We start from the raw sequence: 13,279 nt of genomic DNA, 5'->3' as shown, positions 1-13,279 counted from the left end.
ATGACATTATATGTATATTTTGAACTAGGAATCACTTATCCAAAACATGACATTACAGCCTAAACATAATGCGTAATTTCAAATGTTGGCTATTACTTTCAATAGCAATACATTGAATTGCATTCAATATTCATTACAGCATTAAATAGCATTTTTTTCAATAGCATTCAATTCAGTAGCATTTTTACATTATAATTTTAATGTACAAACAGGTACTACAAATAATAAAGAGAACATGGCCTTCTTGTCAATTGTTTCAGCGCCATTACAAAACTTTTAATAGGTTGTCAGCGTTAGTAAATTGTGTTCAACTTTCAATGGTACTTGCATCGTACTTAAGGTTGTTTAGATTATTTGTTTACTGTTCACTCTAGATATTTTATTATAATTCTCAAATAAGTTCAGTCTTAGAAACGTGTCCAATTAATAAAAATTCCATTTACTTTCTTTCGTTATTTTGCTATGCAGAAGTCACTTTATTTATTCAAATAAACATAAATACCATATTTATTTGTCAGAGGATTCATAACCATAAAAGAAAGTTTACCTTGGAAAATCATTCATTTTAACAGTTTAATCTTTAGTAAATATAACTAGATGTTTGTTTGTAACTCATAATTAGTCTTGTCGAAGTGAAGGCTTCAACAAATTAAAATTATCAAACAACAACATGCATTTGCGTAGGTGTTATCAGTGCTGGATTGCACCAGTAGGCCAATTAATTTATGTATGACTCCACATACTAAGAGATAGTTAGGTAATTTTAATCAGTTGGTTAGTTAGATGTTTCGAGCCCAATATGCTCTCATAAAGATTTTATATTCTGCCTGACTCCTAGCCTTGTGATAAACTGTGCTACTTTCTTGAGTAACTCACCTAATCAAATTGCAATATTTCCAAAATAGTTTTGACTGTGTTGGCAGAGCGTAATAAAATCTACTAAACAATCTGTATCCGATTGATTCACCACACTAACCCACTTGATTTCAAGCAATTTTAAATCCAAGGAGGCCGGTTCATAATGTTAAGTGGAAAAACTTAAATGTTAGCCTAATTCAAGTTCTTTTTTATTTTTATCTAGACCACATACAGATTAACTGTGCTACGCAACACGGTAAAATTTCCAGATACATACTAGTTATGTTTGGTTTGATAATTCACGCTAATTTATTTTCAGATAATATATTCATTCTCAGTTAGTTTATGGACTGTACAGAACATCAATCGACGTGAATGTAAATTAAAACCCACACTACTTTAATGTAATGATAGTGACAAAATTACACGCATTGTGGTTCCTCAGCAATATTTCAAGGCTACAGATACATGGTATTAGCACAGATAACCGTTTCTACGTGCTCTGAGTCTGATAATAGCTTAAAATAACTGAAAGTCACATTGAACACAACTTTAAGTGTTTATATTTTAGGGTATAAAATAATTTAAATAATATTCAAACTACTGTAAACATGACTAGTATTTAAGATTAAACGTAAAAGTGTTGAAGTCCAACAAGAGCGTAAGTATAAATAGAGTAACCTGTATATTAACAATTAGTATTGGTGAAACAAATATGATGATAAACGCAACATTTTTTTTATTAAGTCAAAGCTACTTAATTCATATTAAACTTCATGTGAGTGAGCCTATTGTGTGCCATCTACAGTTCTATAATACAGCGCCTATCGTACATACATATAGTGACTACTTTAGAACTCTTTCATATACGCTACTCAATAACTAAATCAAAGCCTGTACAACCCAAACTGCTTACTGGGGTTTATAACAAGAACACGTCAACAGATGTTACTAATGTTGCACTATCTCACCAATACTAGTTATGTTACGTATGTCACTAGTTATGTACGTATGTTACTAGTTATGTTATGTATGTCACTCCACATACTAAGAGATAGTGGAGATGCAGTTCTAGGTCTAGCCGTCGGATTGCATTGTAATATAATATTGAGGTCTACAGAGAAGATTCAGACTCTACGTTCTCTTTAAACTTAAATGGTGTATATTTTTTAAAATGTCAGTCATAATTAAAACATATTTTTAATTTTGTTGTAGTATCCTTTCACAATTAATTTACCTCTTTATAATTCATACACAGTATTTCATTTTCCCTCCTTAATTACTACTGGACCAGTATTAATGTAAAAACTTGCAGTTATTGTAATAGAAAAGCAATATAACATGTCGACAGGAAAATGTACCACCGTAAATCTATTATGTTCTTGATGACATTGTCAACACGCTGCAGCATCATTTTAGTAAACGTTAATTATTCGTCAAAAAAGATGTATTGACAGTCAGTTAACTGAAATAGTAATTTGTGTTTGAGATACCAAAATATTGTGTATTATTCAAATAATTGCATTTAAAGTTATTAAAATACTTATTGTATTGTATTTTTATATTGTGGATATTTGCATCGATATTCGATGTCTAAAAATGATGTTACATTGATTAAACCAAACCGTTTACATTTTTAGCACGTAAAGGGTCCATTTCTATTATTATATGGTGAGTTTGATGTTGTCTAACCTACTTCAAAATAACAATTTTAGTTAAAATAAAGAAACAAAACGCAATCTCCATATATCACACACAGGACCTTTTAAACCGTTCATTAGATTTAATGTACAAGGTATGCTTAAATTTGAGATCCTAGTTTAGAATCTTAAATTTTACCTATTGAAACCACACAAAACATTTTGTTAAACTTTTTGGTGATATGTTTTCAATTATTCAATACTTTAAAAATTGAGTTTTCTATAGATCTTTAAAAATAAAATTAGTGAAGCCATCAAATTATAATCTATAATTATTAAAAAGATAATATTTCTTAAACAACTATGCTGCCAAATTTTCCCACCCCCTAAAACTTACCTTGAAAAAGATAACACACCCTCGAAAAAATCATTATAATTATGTTATAATAACTTTATTTTCTAAAATGAACCTTTTCGCAACAAGAGTTCGCAAAAAATTCTTTGTTGTACTGGTAAAAAATATTCATCCATTTCCAAATGGCAGACAAAAACATTACAGCATTGTGGGATAGAAAATATACAATATTTTCTATGTTTTCGTATATCAAAATTAAGTAATGAAATATGCGAAGAAAAGATTTGACTGCATTATTATCAGCTTCTTTGTCCGATAGAACATAAAATTATCAACAGCTCTCCACCTCCATTAGATTCTTGTTGCATATCATGCTGACAGTGTTAGGTAAAATATAACACTGAACTTTAGAGAAGAAAATAGTGTAACAATTATTGCTGTTAACTGCATGGATATTTTTGTAATTTGAATTAAACCAAATATTGTATGAAATCATCTACTCTCTATAGTAAAACAACTAAATCACTGCGTGTACTTATACAAAAATGAATAAAATGATTTTCTCTTTGTCTTAATACCTCAAAATTATGTTTAACTAAACGCTTCTTATATGTAAATATTAAATCCTATTGGTATATTCATACAGTATAGTTAATTTTGCGTGGTATATTTTAAACTTCAATGCTTGAAAGTCAGAGATGAACATACTACAAAACTAAATATACTAAAAAAACTAATTCGATTTAAAAACTGTACCTTATACAAACACGTACAATTAAATTTCTCGCATTTCCTATTTCTTGCATGTGTCTACTGAACTAATACTAAAAGTATTTTGTTTGAGCTAACATTTTCGAGTGTTCTTTGAGTGAAAAGAGACATTCTTGCAAAGTCCGCTTGGGTGTTATTGTGTTGAATTGAAATCAAAACTGATGTAATATTTTCGACCAGTCAGAGGAAATTCACTTATTTGAATTAATTATAAATAGAATAAAATCAATTTTAATAGTAACAAATAACGTATACAATGTCGACTTGTTGATTAGTAAGGAATTTACAGTAAAACAGTGTAGATATTCTAGTTTAAAACAAATTGTTCCGTATTGTCGTATAAAGGCAAACATGAAGGAAAACTATTTTTTACACAAATAAAAATAAGTAGTTCATTATAAAACAGCGCTCATGGAATAAAAGTTGAAACGCAATTTCCTCGAGCAATGCTTCTCAAACTCAACTGTACATTTATGTAAAAAGGATACAAAAACTCTCGAAGCAAAGCAGCGCCGGAAACGTTCAACCCTGTAATTGCTCCCTGGCAGTACAAAGTACAAAGCGAAAAACTCAAAGGCCACAAACTGTTTTAATTGGGGCAAGTAGTGAAGTTGTTAAGCTGTGGATTGTATTTCTTCTTTTATGCCTGAGGTATATTTTTTAAGCTGAGTGAATATGAATCAAAACCTGGGCATGTTGTAAAAGTACTATTATTTCATGTGTTATAAGTCGTTAGCAACGGTCATGAACGTGAAACTCTGGCATAAGGTTTAATAAATATTCTGCTAACACCTAAAGGAATTCTCCCTAACAATTCTTAAAAATACGGGATTACAAGGTAGGAGTATGCCACAACACATGACGTGTAACAGGCTTCACTGATGTTGGGTGCAAACTTTCAAATATATATATATATATATATATATATATATATATATATATATATCTCCTTTCATTCTTGAAAAGTCCTGCGGAAATATTAATTTAAAACCCCTCCTGCAGGTAAAAGAGAAAATGTGTCAACGTAATGATTTAGCCTTTAATGACGCTCACCTAAACTATATAGTTGATCGTGCACCATCTAATAACTTTTACTTTTTTTCTTTTTTTTTGCTAATAACTAATACTTTTGAATGTAGAAATGAAATTTCACGCACAATTTTTAACCTACAGATGACGTATTTATCCATTCATCTTACCAAATAATGCATTACTATTTTTTGTTATTAAATTAGATTTCATAGAAGTATTCATATAATAAAAGTTATCGTGAGCTAAGAAGGGTACTACAACGCAAGAGAATGCTGAAATAAAATCTTGTCACCAAGTTTTAACATTGACTTTCTATACTTTCCCCTTTTACTATAAGAATAAATGTTACATGTTGAAGTCTCAAATTACTGAATTCAGTTTGTTTACAAATTTATTAATTCTACTATTTTCTCTTTGCCATCATCGTTACCCACAAGACCAATAAAAAATATTGACTAACCCAGAACCAAATTCCATGGAGAGACATGCAACATTATCAAAATCAGTGTTACTAATATATAAATGAAGATCATGCAAAATATCAAATCAATCGTTTTCGAGATATCGATGGATAGATAGACAGACAGAAATTGAATAGTTCCAGCCCTACTAGTAATACGCTTCGCTAAAGCTCAGCTAATAATCCATTTCAGAGTTTTATATAGAGTTTGCTTATACGAATCTATTATAATATAACTTTAGTCTTATAGGTCATTTTATAGTTCAACATAATTGTTAAACATCGTTTTTTTATTATTTAAATTAAGGTTAATTATGAATTTTAGGATGACCCTTATCATCCTAAAATAAATAATCATCTAATTTGCGCTAAATAAAATTATGTATAACAACCGCTCAAAATTCAAGCTGTACGTTTAATTGATTTATAAAAAGAATTATACTATTATTTCTGCTATTACGTCAAAGGTTGTTTACTAATTTAATGATTGCTAGTAGTACTTCCTGTATTTAACAATTTTATTTATGCGTAGAACTCTAAAACACATGAATGAATAATGTCAGGGCAATACCTCAATTTATTAATATATTAAGAGGATAATAAAAAATACGGAAATGAATTTTAAAATTCAAACTTGTCTTTGTGAGAAATTTTAAAACGTTAAAGATAGGTCCGAAATTAGTTTTTGAACCGGTAGAATTTGTAAAACATTTCACTGTTATACTATAATACACTTGCGAGAATGTTTTTATTGGTTATTGGAACGAGAAGTAAATTACGTGACTATTACTGGATTAGCATGATTCACAACTGGTGATAGATAACAACGAATAAGTGGGGTTGTCGACACGAGACTATGATTTCAACTAGCTTTTCAGACATAAGCTCCGATCTTCAAGCTTGTATATTACAGATGCTAAGCAAGGAGTAATGCAGAGGCTAAGGTTAGGGCCCCCACGCTGGCCAAGCTGGGAGTGTATCTTACCCAGCGATCACATAAGACCAATAGATGGAGCACTCCTATTCCTACAACATTACTGGTGTTGAAGCCAATGGCGGCCATCTTGAGAGCATCTAGAAACGCTAAACGCCGTCCAGAGAAGCTTAAAAATTGCAGTGTGCGCGCATAAATAAATCGCCACCTAGTCCACTTAGGATTAAGCCAAAATGTTCAAATTTGGTGAACGTATATCTCATAAAACAGCGATTCCAATGGCGCAACTCAAATTACCAGTTTTGATCTCTATATATTTTTAATGAGCAAAAAACTTTAAAAGTTTTATACACATTTGAAATCGTAACATGAAAAAGTCGGTCTGTGAGGAATTTTTTTGTTTTTAGGACAGGCAAGTTTTGTAAGCGGGAAAGTTTGAGATAAAGATTTTGAATTATTTTTTTCATTCGAAACTTTTTTTTCTAAGACCAGTCGTTTTCCTGATATTATCGGCAGAATATAGACGAAAACTCTGACCGCATCGCCCGACCTAAAACAGATCGCCTACACTCCAGGCCGCTCTCGGCTCTTAAATTAAAACTCAACATATCGTTAATTTAAAATTCATTTAAATGTAATTAATTATTTTTAATATGTTAAACATGTTTAAACCCCATTTATAATGCATTCGCTCATCATTTCATTTAAATAGAAAACTGTCATTTAGTGCAATTAAATATTAACTAAACTTGAGGCAATATAAGGTACAATAAAGTAAACCACTAGACATAGACTTATTATGTTTATAAATAATGTATTTAATATAATGGAAAATTACAATATGAAAATTAGAAACATAAATATCCAAAGCTTACAATAAAACGTACCTCTCTACTGTCCTAAAAATGTTACAGTTTTTAATAAATGACTGCGTATTCTGCTTTTGTGTAATGAGGCACTGACATTTTTGCAGTGGTGATGTAGTCGCACTTTGAAGTATTGTTTACAAATAGCCTTTTTAACTAATATAAGGTGATTTACCCCAGCATCTTGTTCAAAACAATGCCCTCCTGGGAACAGATTTACACCGATACACTTTCGTAACACTGAATTTACCATTCTGTCCTCTAGTTTTTTCACAGTTGTCACGTCGCCTTTATTAATACGCAACTTTACTTCTGTTTCACATAACAAACAAATTTTCACAACACCTTCAGAAGGTTGTAAAAGTCCTCCTCGGTTTTTACAACTTATCAAACTGTTGCGGTATTGCGTTTCCTCATTAGCCTGTAACAGCTGTAGGCACCCGCTACAGGCTATTTTATTTCTTAACGTTCTTACTATAAAACCAGAAAGGTACTCGACAATATGCGTCGTTACATTTCAAGTGTTTCCTACAATATCATAGATCTTCCTTCCTTCTCATGTTCTAAAACCTGCCAGACAGCAGCGAACACAGTCTGAGCGCTCGCCACTAGGGTGAATCATCCCAAGGTCGCCGCCATTGTTGTAGCATCGCGCGCCAGAGTCGACTTCAACGGGCAACCCCACTGCTCCATCTATTGGTCTTATGTGATCGCTGATCTTACCTTGTCTTAATTTGTTTAATGCCATCAATCAAATATCAGTTCCCTAACGGCTAGCAGAAGATAACAAAACGACCCCTTTTCCAATTAAACAGACACCAAAGATGTCAAGTAATATGACAGATAATGTGAGAGATATCCCTTTGAGGTAATAAATATATAAAACACAGTGTTACACTCACAATCATCACTGCTTAAGACTTTCCAACACCACATCGCAAACTCAATTGTTAAAATAAATCAAAATCGGCGTTAATATTATTATTATAACCCATCAAGTTAATAATAATAGTATACCATTCATCTTTTTTATGTGTATAAACACACACACAACAGAATAATATATAAAATTATAATATATATATATATATATATATATATTTGTGTGTGTGTGTGTGTGTGTGTGTGTGTGTGTATCTGTGTGTGTGTGTGTGTGTGTGTGTGTGTGTGTGTGTGTGTGTGTGTGTGTGTGTGTGTGTGTGTGTGTGTGTGTGTGTGTGTGTGTGTGTGTGTGTGTGTGTGTGTGTGTGTGTGTGATATGCATGCGGTAAATTGTGCAAATATACAACGTATGTACATCACAGAAAAATATTATTCGTAAATGTTGTTGCATTGATCTGGTATCAATCACACCAAAGGTTTTTGAGGCGAGTGTCTATTTCTACTGCACATGAACACTACCAGCATTAAAAACCAATGTATCAAATAAATCCTGGTAACCTAATGGTTATCCAGGAGCAAATTTCAACAGTATGTGGTAAAAAGACATGGTCGATATGTCTAATGTACTACGGAGGATAACTGTTGGAGTGGATGGAGCTCCCTAAAGTGAAAGTCTGTTTAAATCCTAATAAGAAGAAGAATGGCTTCCCTTGCCAGTTTTGACTGAAAGAAGCTTGAACAGTACCAGCAACCCCTTCTTCCACAGTGACAAATCTCAGTTTCCAATTCCTTATAGGATCTCCTCTGCCGCCGACATTACTAATATTCTGTCAATCCGGAATTAGCGCAAAGGCCCTTTTAGGGCTAAATTAAATAAGGGGCTTCGTCATTTTCTTGTCATAGGTGAACTGAACATAACCTATAAATACAATCCCCTTATTTCTAAGACTTTATACCTGAAGAAAGGAACAAATACAAACCGTGAGACGCCGTGTTTTTAGTGTTTTATACATATAATGAGGGAATACTTCATTATTTATGCTCCCCTCCAGTTTTATGAACTAGCCTGTTCAGTGCGTTACGTATCAAACACTTTTATATTAGATCCCATGATTTTTACCTTATTACGCTTGTATTATTTGGTATTAATATTACACTATAAATGGTCATAGTGGATTTATTTCATTTTAGTTTTAAATTAACGAAGTTCTATTCAAGTTACTTTAATTTAATTAACATTGTAGATATATTAAACAATACGTGTACCATTTTAACCTAATTTTAAAATAATTTGATTTAAACTTCATCAATTTTAAACTAAAACGCGATAAATGCAGGTGTAAATAATAAATGGTTCACTGTTCTTTTCCTTGTGTACTTTGGTAACTACAGGTAACATTATTTTGAGTAATGATTATGACAACGTTTGTTAGACAACGTTTCTTAGAAATGAGCGTCCTCCAAAACTGCATAAGGAAACTTGCATAGCGGGATAATTGTCTACGTCAATGTGTTAAACTACCATATTAAATGTGGTGTACAGTAATAAGTACTAAAAACCAAATTTTGACTAATGCAACGGTTGTGGTTTTGACATTTCCTTTTCACCAAACACAGTTTTATAGAGAAGACATCATCAAAGTTTGGCAGTCTACTCTCTGCCTGAAGGTAAATTTTCATTTAATATGCCAGACATCACCCATTCTTTCGTCCGGTTGCAACCAGAAAACTTACTCTCTGACTAATCATACTCGTATTAACAACCCTGCAAATGGAGACATTTTGTTTTTATCTCACTCTTAAATTGTATATTTCCAGTCCTCGGTTTTATAACCATTGGATATTTTTGCAGTCCATAAGTCTTCATAGATTCGGTGTGTCTTTTGTGATGTGTCTGAATAAGATAGCCTTGCTATCGAAAGGCCTCACAAAAATTAAAGTATTAAATATTGGTTTATGTTTTAATGTAATTAAGCTATATTTATTTATTTCCTTTCAATGGTCAAAAAACCAATTTACATTTAATAACTTATGATAGATGATTAAATAATACTTTTAAAAAAAGGGCCAAACCACACAGGAAACTGGACTCTAAATCAGATCTAGGCATAATTAACGTATAATTAATGTAATAAGGATGTATAAATTATAATAAAAATTAGAGATAGTATATAATAAATTAGTGATATTATTAACTTAAATACGCTACTGTAAAAGATGTGACACCATATGGAGAAACAAAAGAGATAAACAATAACAGTGCAAATAAACTATATAAAGTAAACAACAATGGGGAAAATACTGTAAATGAATAACAAGAGTAAAATATATATATATATATATATATATATATATATATATATAGGTACCAACAGAGAAAAAAGACTATAAAAACAACAAATGCAAGCTATAAATGTAAATATATAACCAAGAGGCACAGATGTAATTATAAATGTGTAACAAAAGACAAGCAGAAACAATAACAGAGCAGCAACAACAGTTAATAACACAACAAGAATAATGGGGGGAAAAGTTAACAGACGATATGTAAGTCATGACAGGCTAGTCGTAACTCTCTCTCTCTTGAAGGCATCACGGCTCATATTAAAGAAGTCCAGATGTCTATGTAGGTTGCTTGCCAGGCGTTGAAGACGTGGAAAAGCACTGTGAAACATGTACTGTGTGGTGTAGTGCCGCCTTGCAAACAGCTGGGGGTGACGAAGATGACGTGATGCCCGGAAGTCCAGCAATTCGAGCAGATCAGGTGCATCAATGACAGAGCAGATCAACTTCTTGAAGAAAAGCAGATCATGAACTATACGTCTATAGACGTAATAGTTATAGATTTGGTGTGTCGAAATCTTCTTAAACACTTATATTACCTTTTTCTGTTTGCCATGTTTGTGCTTATTTTATTGTTGCTCCCTACGATTAGGACCCTTTTCTATAATTTCCACATTCCCTGAAATATGTCTTACCGATTACTACCAAATTCATTGAAACGCAATTTTAAAGAGTTCCTTGTACTTTCTACAGATTTTCGTCCGAGAATCTCAGTTTCTAACTCTTTGTTAATAGTTAAATCGTCTGGTTCTTAAGCTTTTTATATTTTTGAACCTCTGGCTCTCTGATAACTCTAGACTCTGAAGATTTTTTCTGCTGTTTTGAAAGCCTTCTGAAATCCTGAGAAATTCCAGTATATTAAAACTTCTAAGAAACTACTTACATCTGACCTCTGGCTGCTCTGTCTGAGACAGTACTTTGCCTATAGAATGCACCTAATCTTTGAAAATTTCTATATGGAAGCTACTTATGGTATACACCAACGTATGGGTTTAGTTTTGGAAAACAAGTGGAAATTGGACCCTGTCTGTATAGAACCTATTTGTAAAAATAGTTTGATCTCTGGAGGTCTCTAGACTATAATCCTGTGTATGCATATAGACCTTTCAACAAATTTACCTGTATTTTGCATTCGATATTCTACTGAATAACAGGTACGCCATAGGCATATCCTTTTTATAAGGTATAAACAACGTTTTTGAAATTAAGTGATGGTTACTCGAAGATATTTCAATCTCCTGATCCTATTCATTATAACTGGACTTAAAGTTGGGGCAATGGCGAGCGTGAAGTCGAAGAGTGAAAACGTTTTTATGATAACCAATGAAATATTCTAACTTCTCTACGACATTCTATTATATCGTCATATTTCTAGCTACTTTAATAAAAATTCAAATAGTTTAGGCTAATACGATGGATCAATATGATAATTTTGAATCTGAGGTATAGTAGAGAATTTATAGCATGACCGGTGACGTCGAGATGCGCCGTAGGCAAAGACGGAACTAAAGTGGTGGGGGGTGGAGCTGCTCAGTCTGTTGCCGTATTCAGCCTTGTGAACTTCGGTCTCCAGTCTTCTATACGTGCCGCCCTAAAAACATTCGCTTGTGCCAATTCACGAGTTGTAATACAATTTGTGAATTAATTGCGTTGTGCTCATTACGTTTTAAGTAAAGAGTTTGAGATGGATCATAATGTAAAAAGTAAAATTGGAGGTAGAAAGGTTATACACGGCCAAGCAAGAGAAGTGCTTCCCATTTTATGAAACGGGAAGTAGAAACCAACACACTTATAAATTTGAAGAAAGTTCAACAGCGTGTCGTAGAGGCAACTGGAATTTCTGGAAGTACGCTGAGACGAATTTTGAAGGAGGAAAAAAATAAGTCCAATTGGCAATTCTTTTAGTACGCCTAACAAAGTAAGAAAACGCAAACATACTAAAAGTAATCTGGAAAATTTTGATTTGGGTGTAGTTCAAAGAACAATAAATAATTTTCATCGACAACGGGGTTTTGTTATGTTAACTATTGCGTGTGGATCTTTGGCGTTATTGTTATTTTAAGTATTCATCATTAAATTAACTTGATACAAGTTGGTAGATAAAACTGAGTTTTTTTCTTATTCTACTGTGTATATTGACAAATTAGTTTAACCAGTTTTATATTAATTTTTTATTAGCAGCTAGGCTATGTCAGTTGAAAATTTGGTAGTGTATAATTGTATCTACTATCGTAAATCCTGAAGCTTACACGGTTAGTATATGATAAATTGAATTTTAATGGCTAACAAAGCGTAACAATTACAATTCTGAACTGTTGTCGTCGTTGGAGATCAAGAATAATATAAATTCCTACCCTTTCCCAATTTATGAGAACCCTTTCTTACCACCAGGTATCTCTACTGCGAACTTATTAAGAAGGGTGAGCTATGAACAACAGCAGCAGCAGGGTGAATTTCGGCAGAACATAGTCATTGTTAAGATCACGTACATCCGGTCCCAATATTTCCAACATTTCCTGTATTGAATTCCCCATCATAAAAGTCCGTCGCCGTAACTTCAAAAGAGTCTAGAAATGTTCAAATATTCTCAAGGTCTCCTATACTAAATTGCTCATCATAAAAGACCACCGTGGTAAGAACATAAGGGTCTAGAAATGTTGGCAAACATTACAATATTCGGCTCCCGCCACCACTATGAGCCGGGAGCCGAAAACCCTCAGTAGGGTTAGTAGCACCGTATTCACTCCCCTACTTTAGATTGTGCCCCCACGCGCTCAACTCCTCCACTCCTCACGCGCATCCCACCGGTCATGCTATAACTTCCCTAGAGTAGATCTATTTATAATCTAGATTCATTGTTCATGGTCAAAATGTTCAAAAGTTAAAACAAATTATAACAAGCTCTTTTTCAGGATTGGAGGATCAGTGAGAAACATTTTTGTTTGAAAAATACGTCAAAGTGGACTTGCCTTATTTAGACAGACAGAAAAATGTATACAACCGTAGATATAAAAACCAGACGTCAGCCAAAAAGCGTCAACTGGCCTAAGGTATTTTGTGCCGTAATATATTTTAAATTGATGTCCCGATGAAGAAAAGGTATACATTAGTGGGCATGAGAAACCTACTTCGGTAATA

This window comes from Homalodisca vitripennis, chromosome 3 (assembly GCF_021130785.1).
Source record: "Homalodisca vitripennis isolate AUS2020 chromosome 3, UT_GWSS_2.1, whole genome shotgun sequence".
Classification (NCBI taxonomy): domain Eukaryota; kingdom Metazoa; phylum Arthropoda; class Insecta; order Hemiptera; family Cicadellidae; genus Homalodisca; species Homalodisca vitripennis.
Note: the sequence above shows the minus strand (reverse complement) of the source record.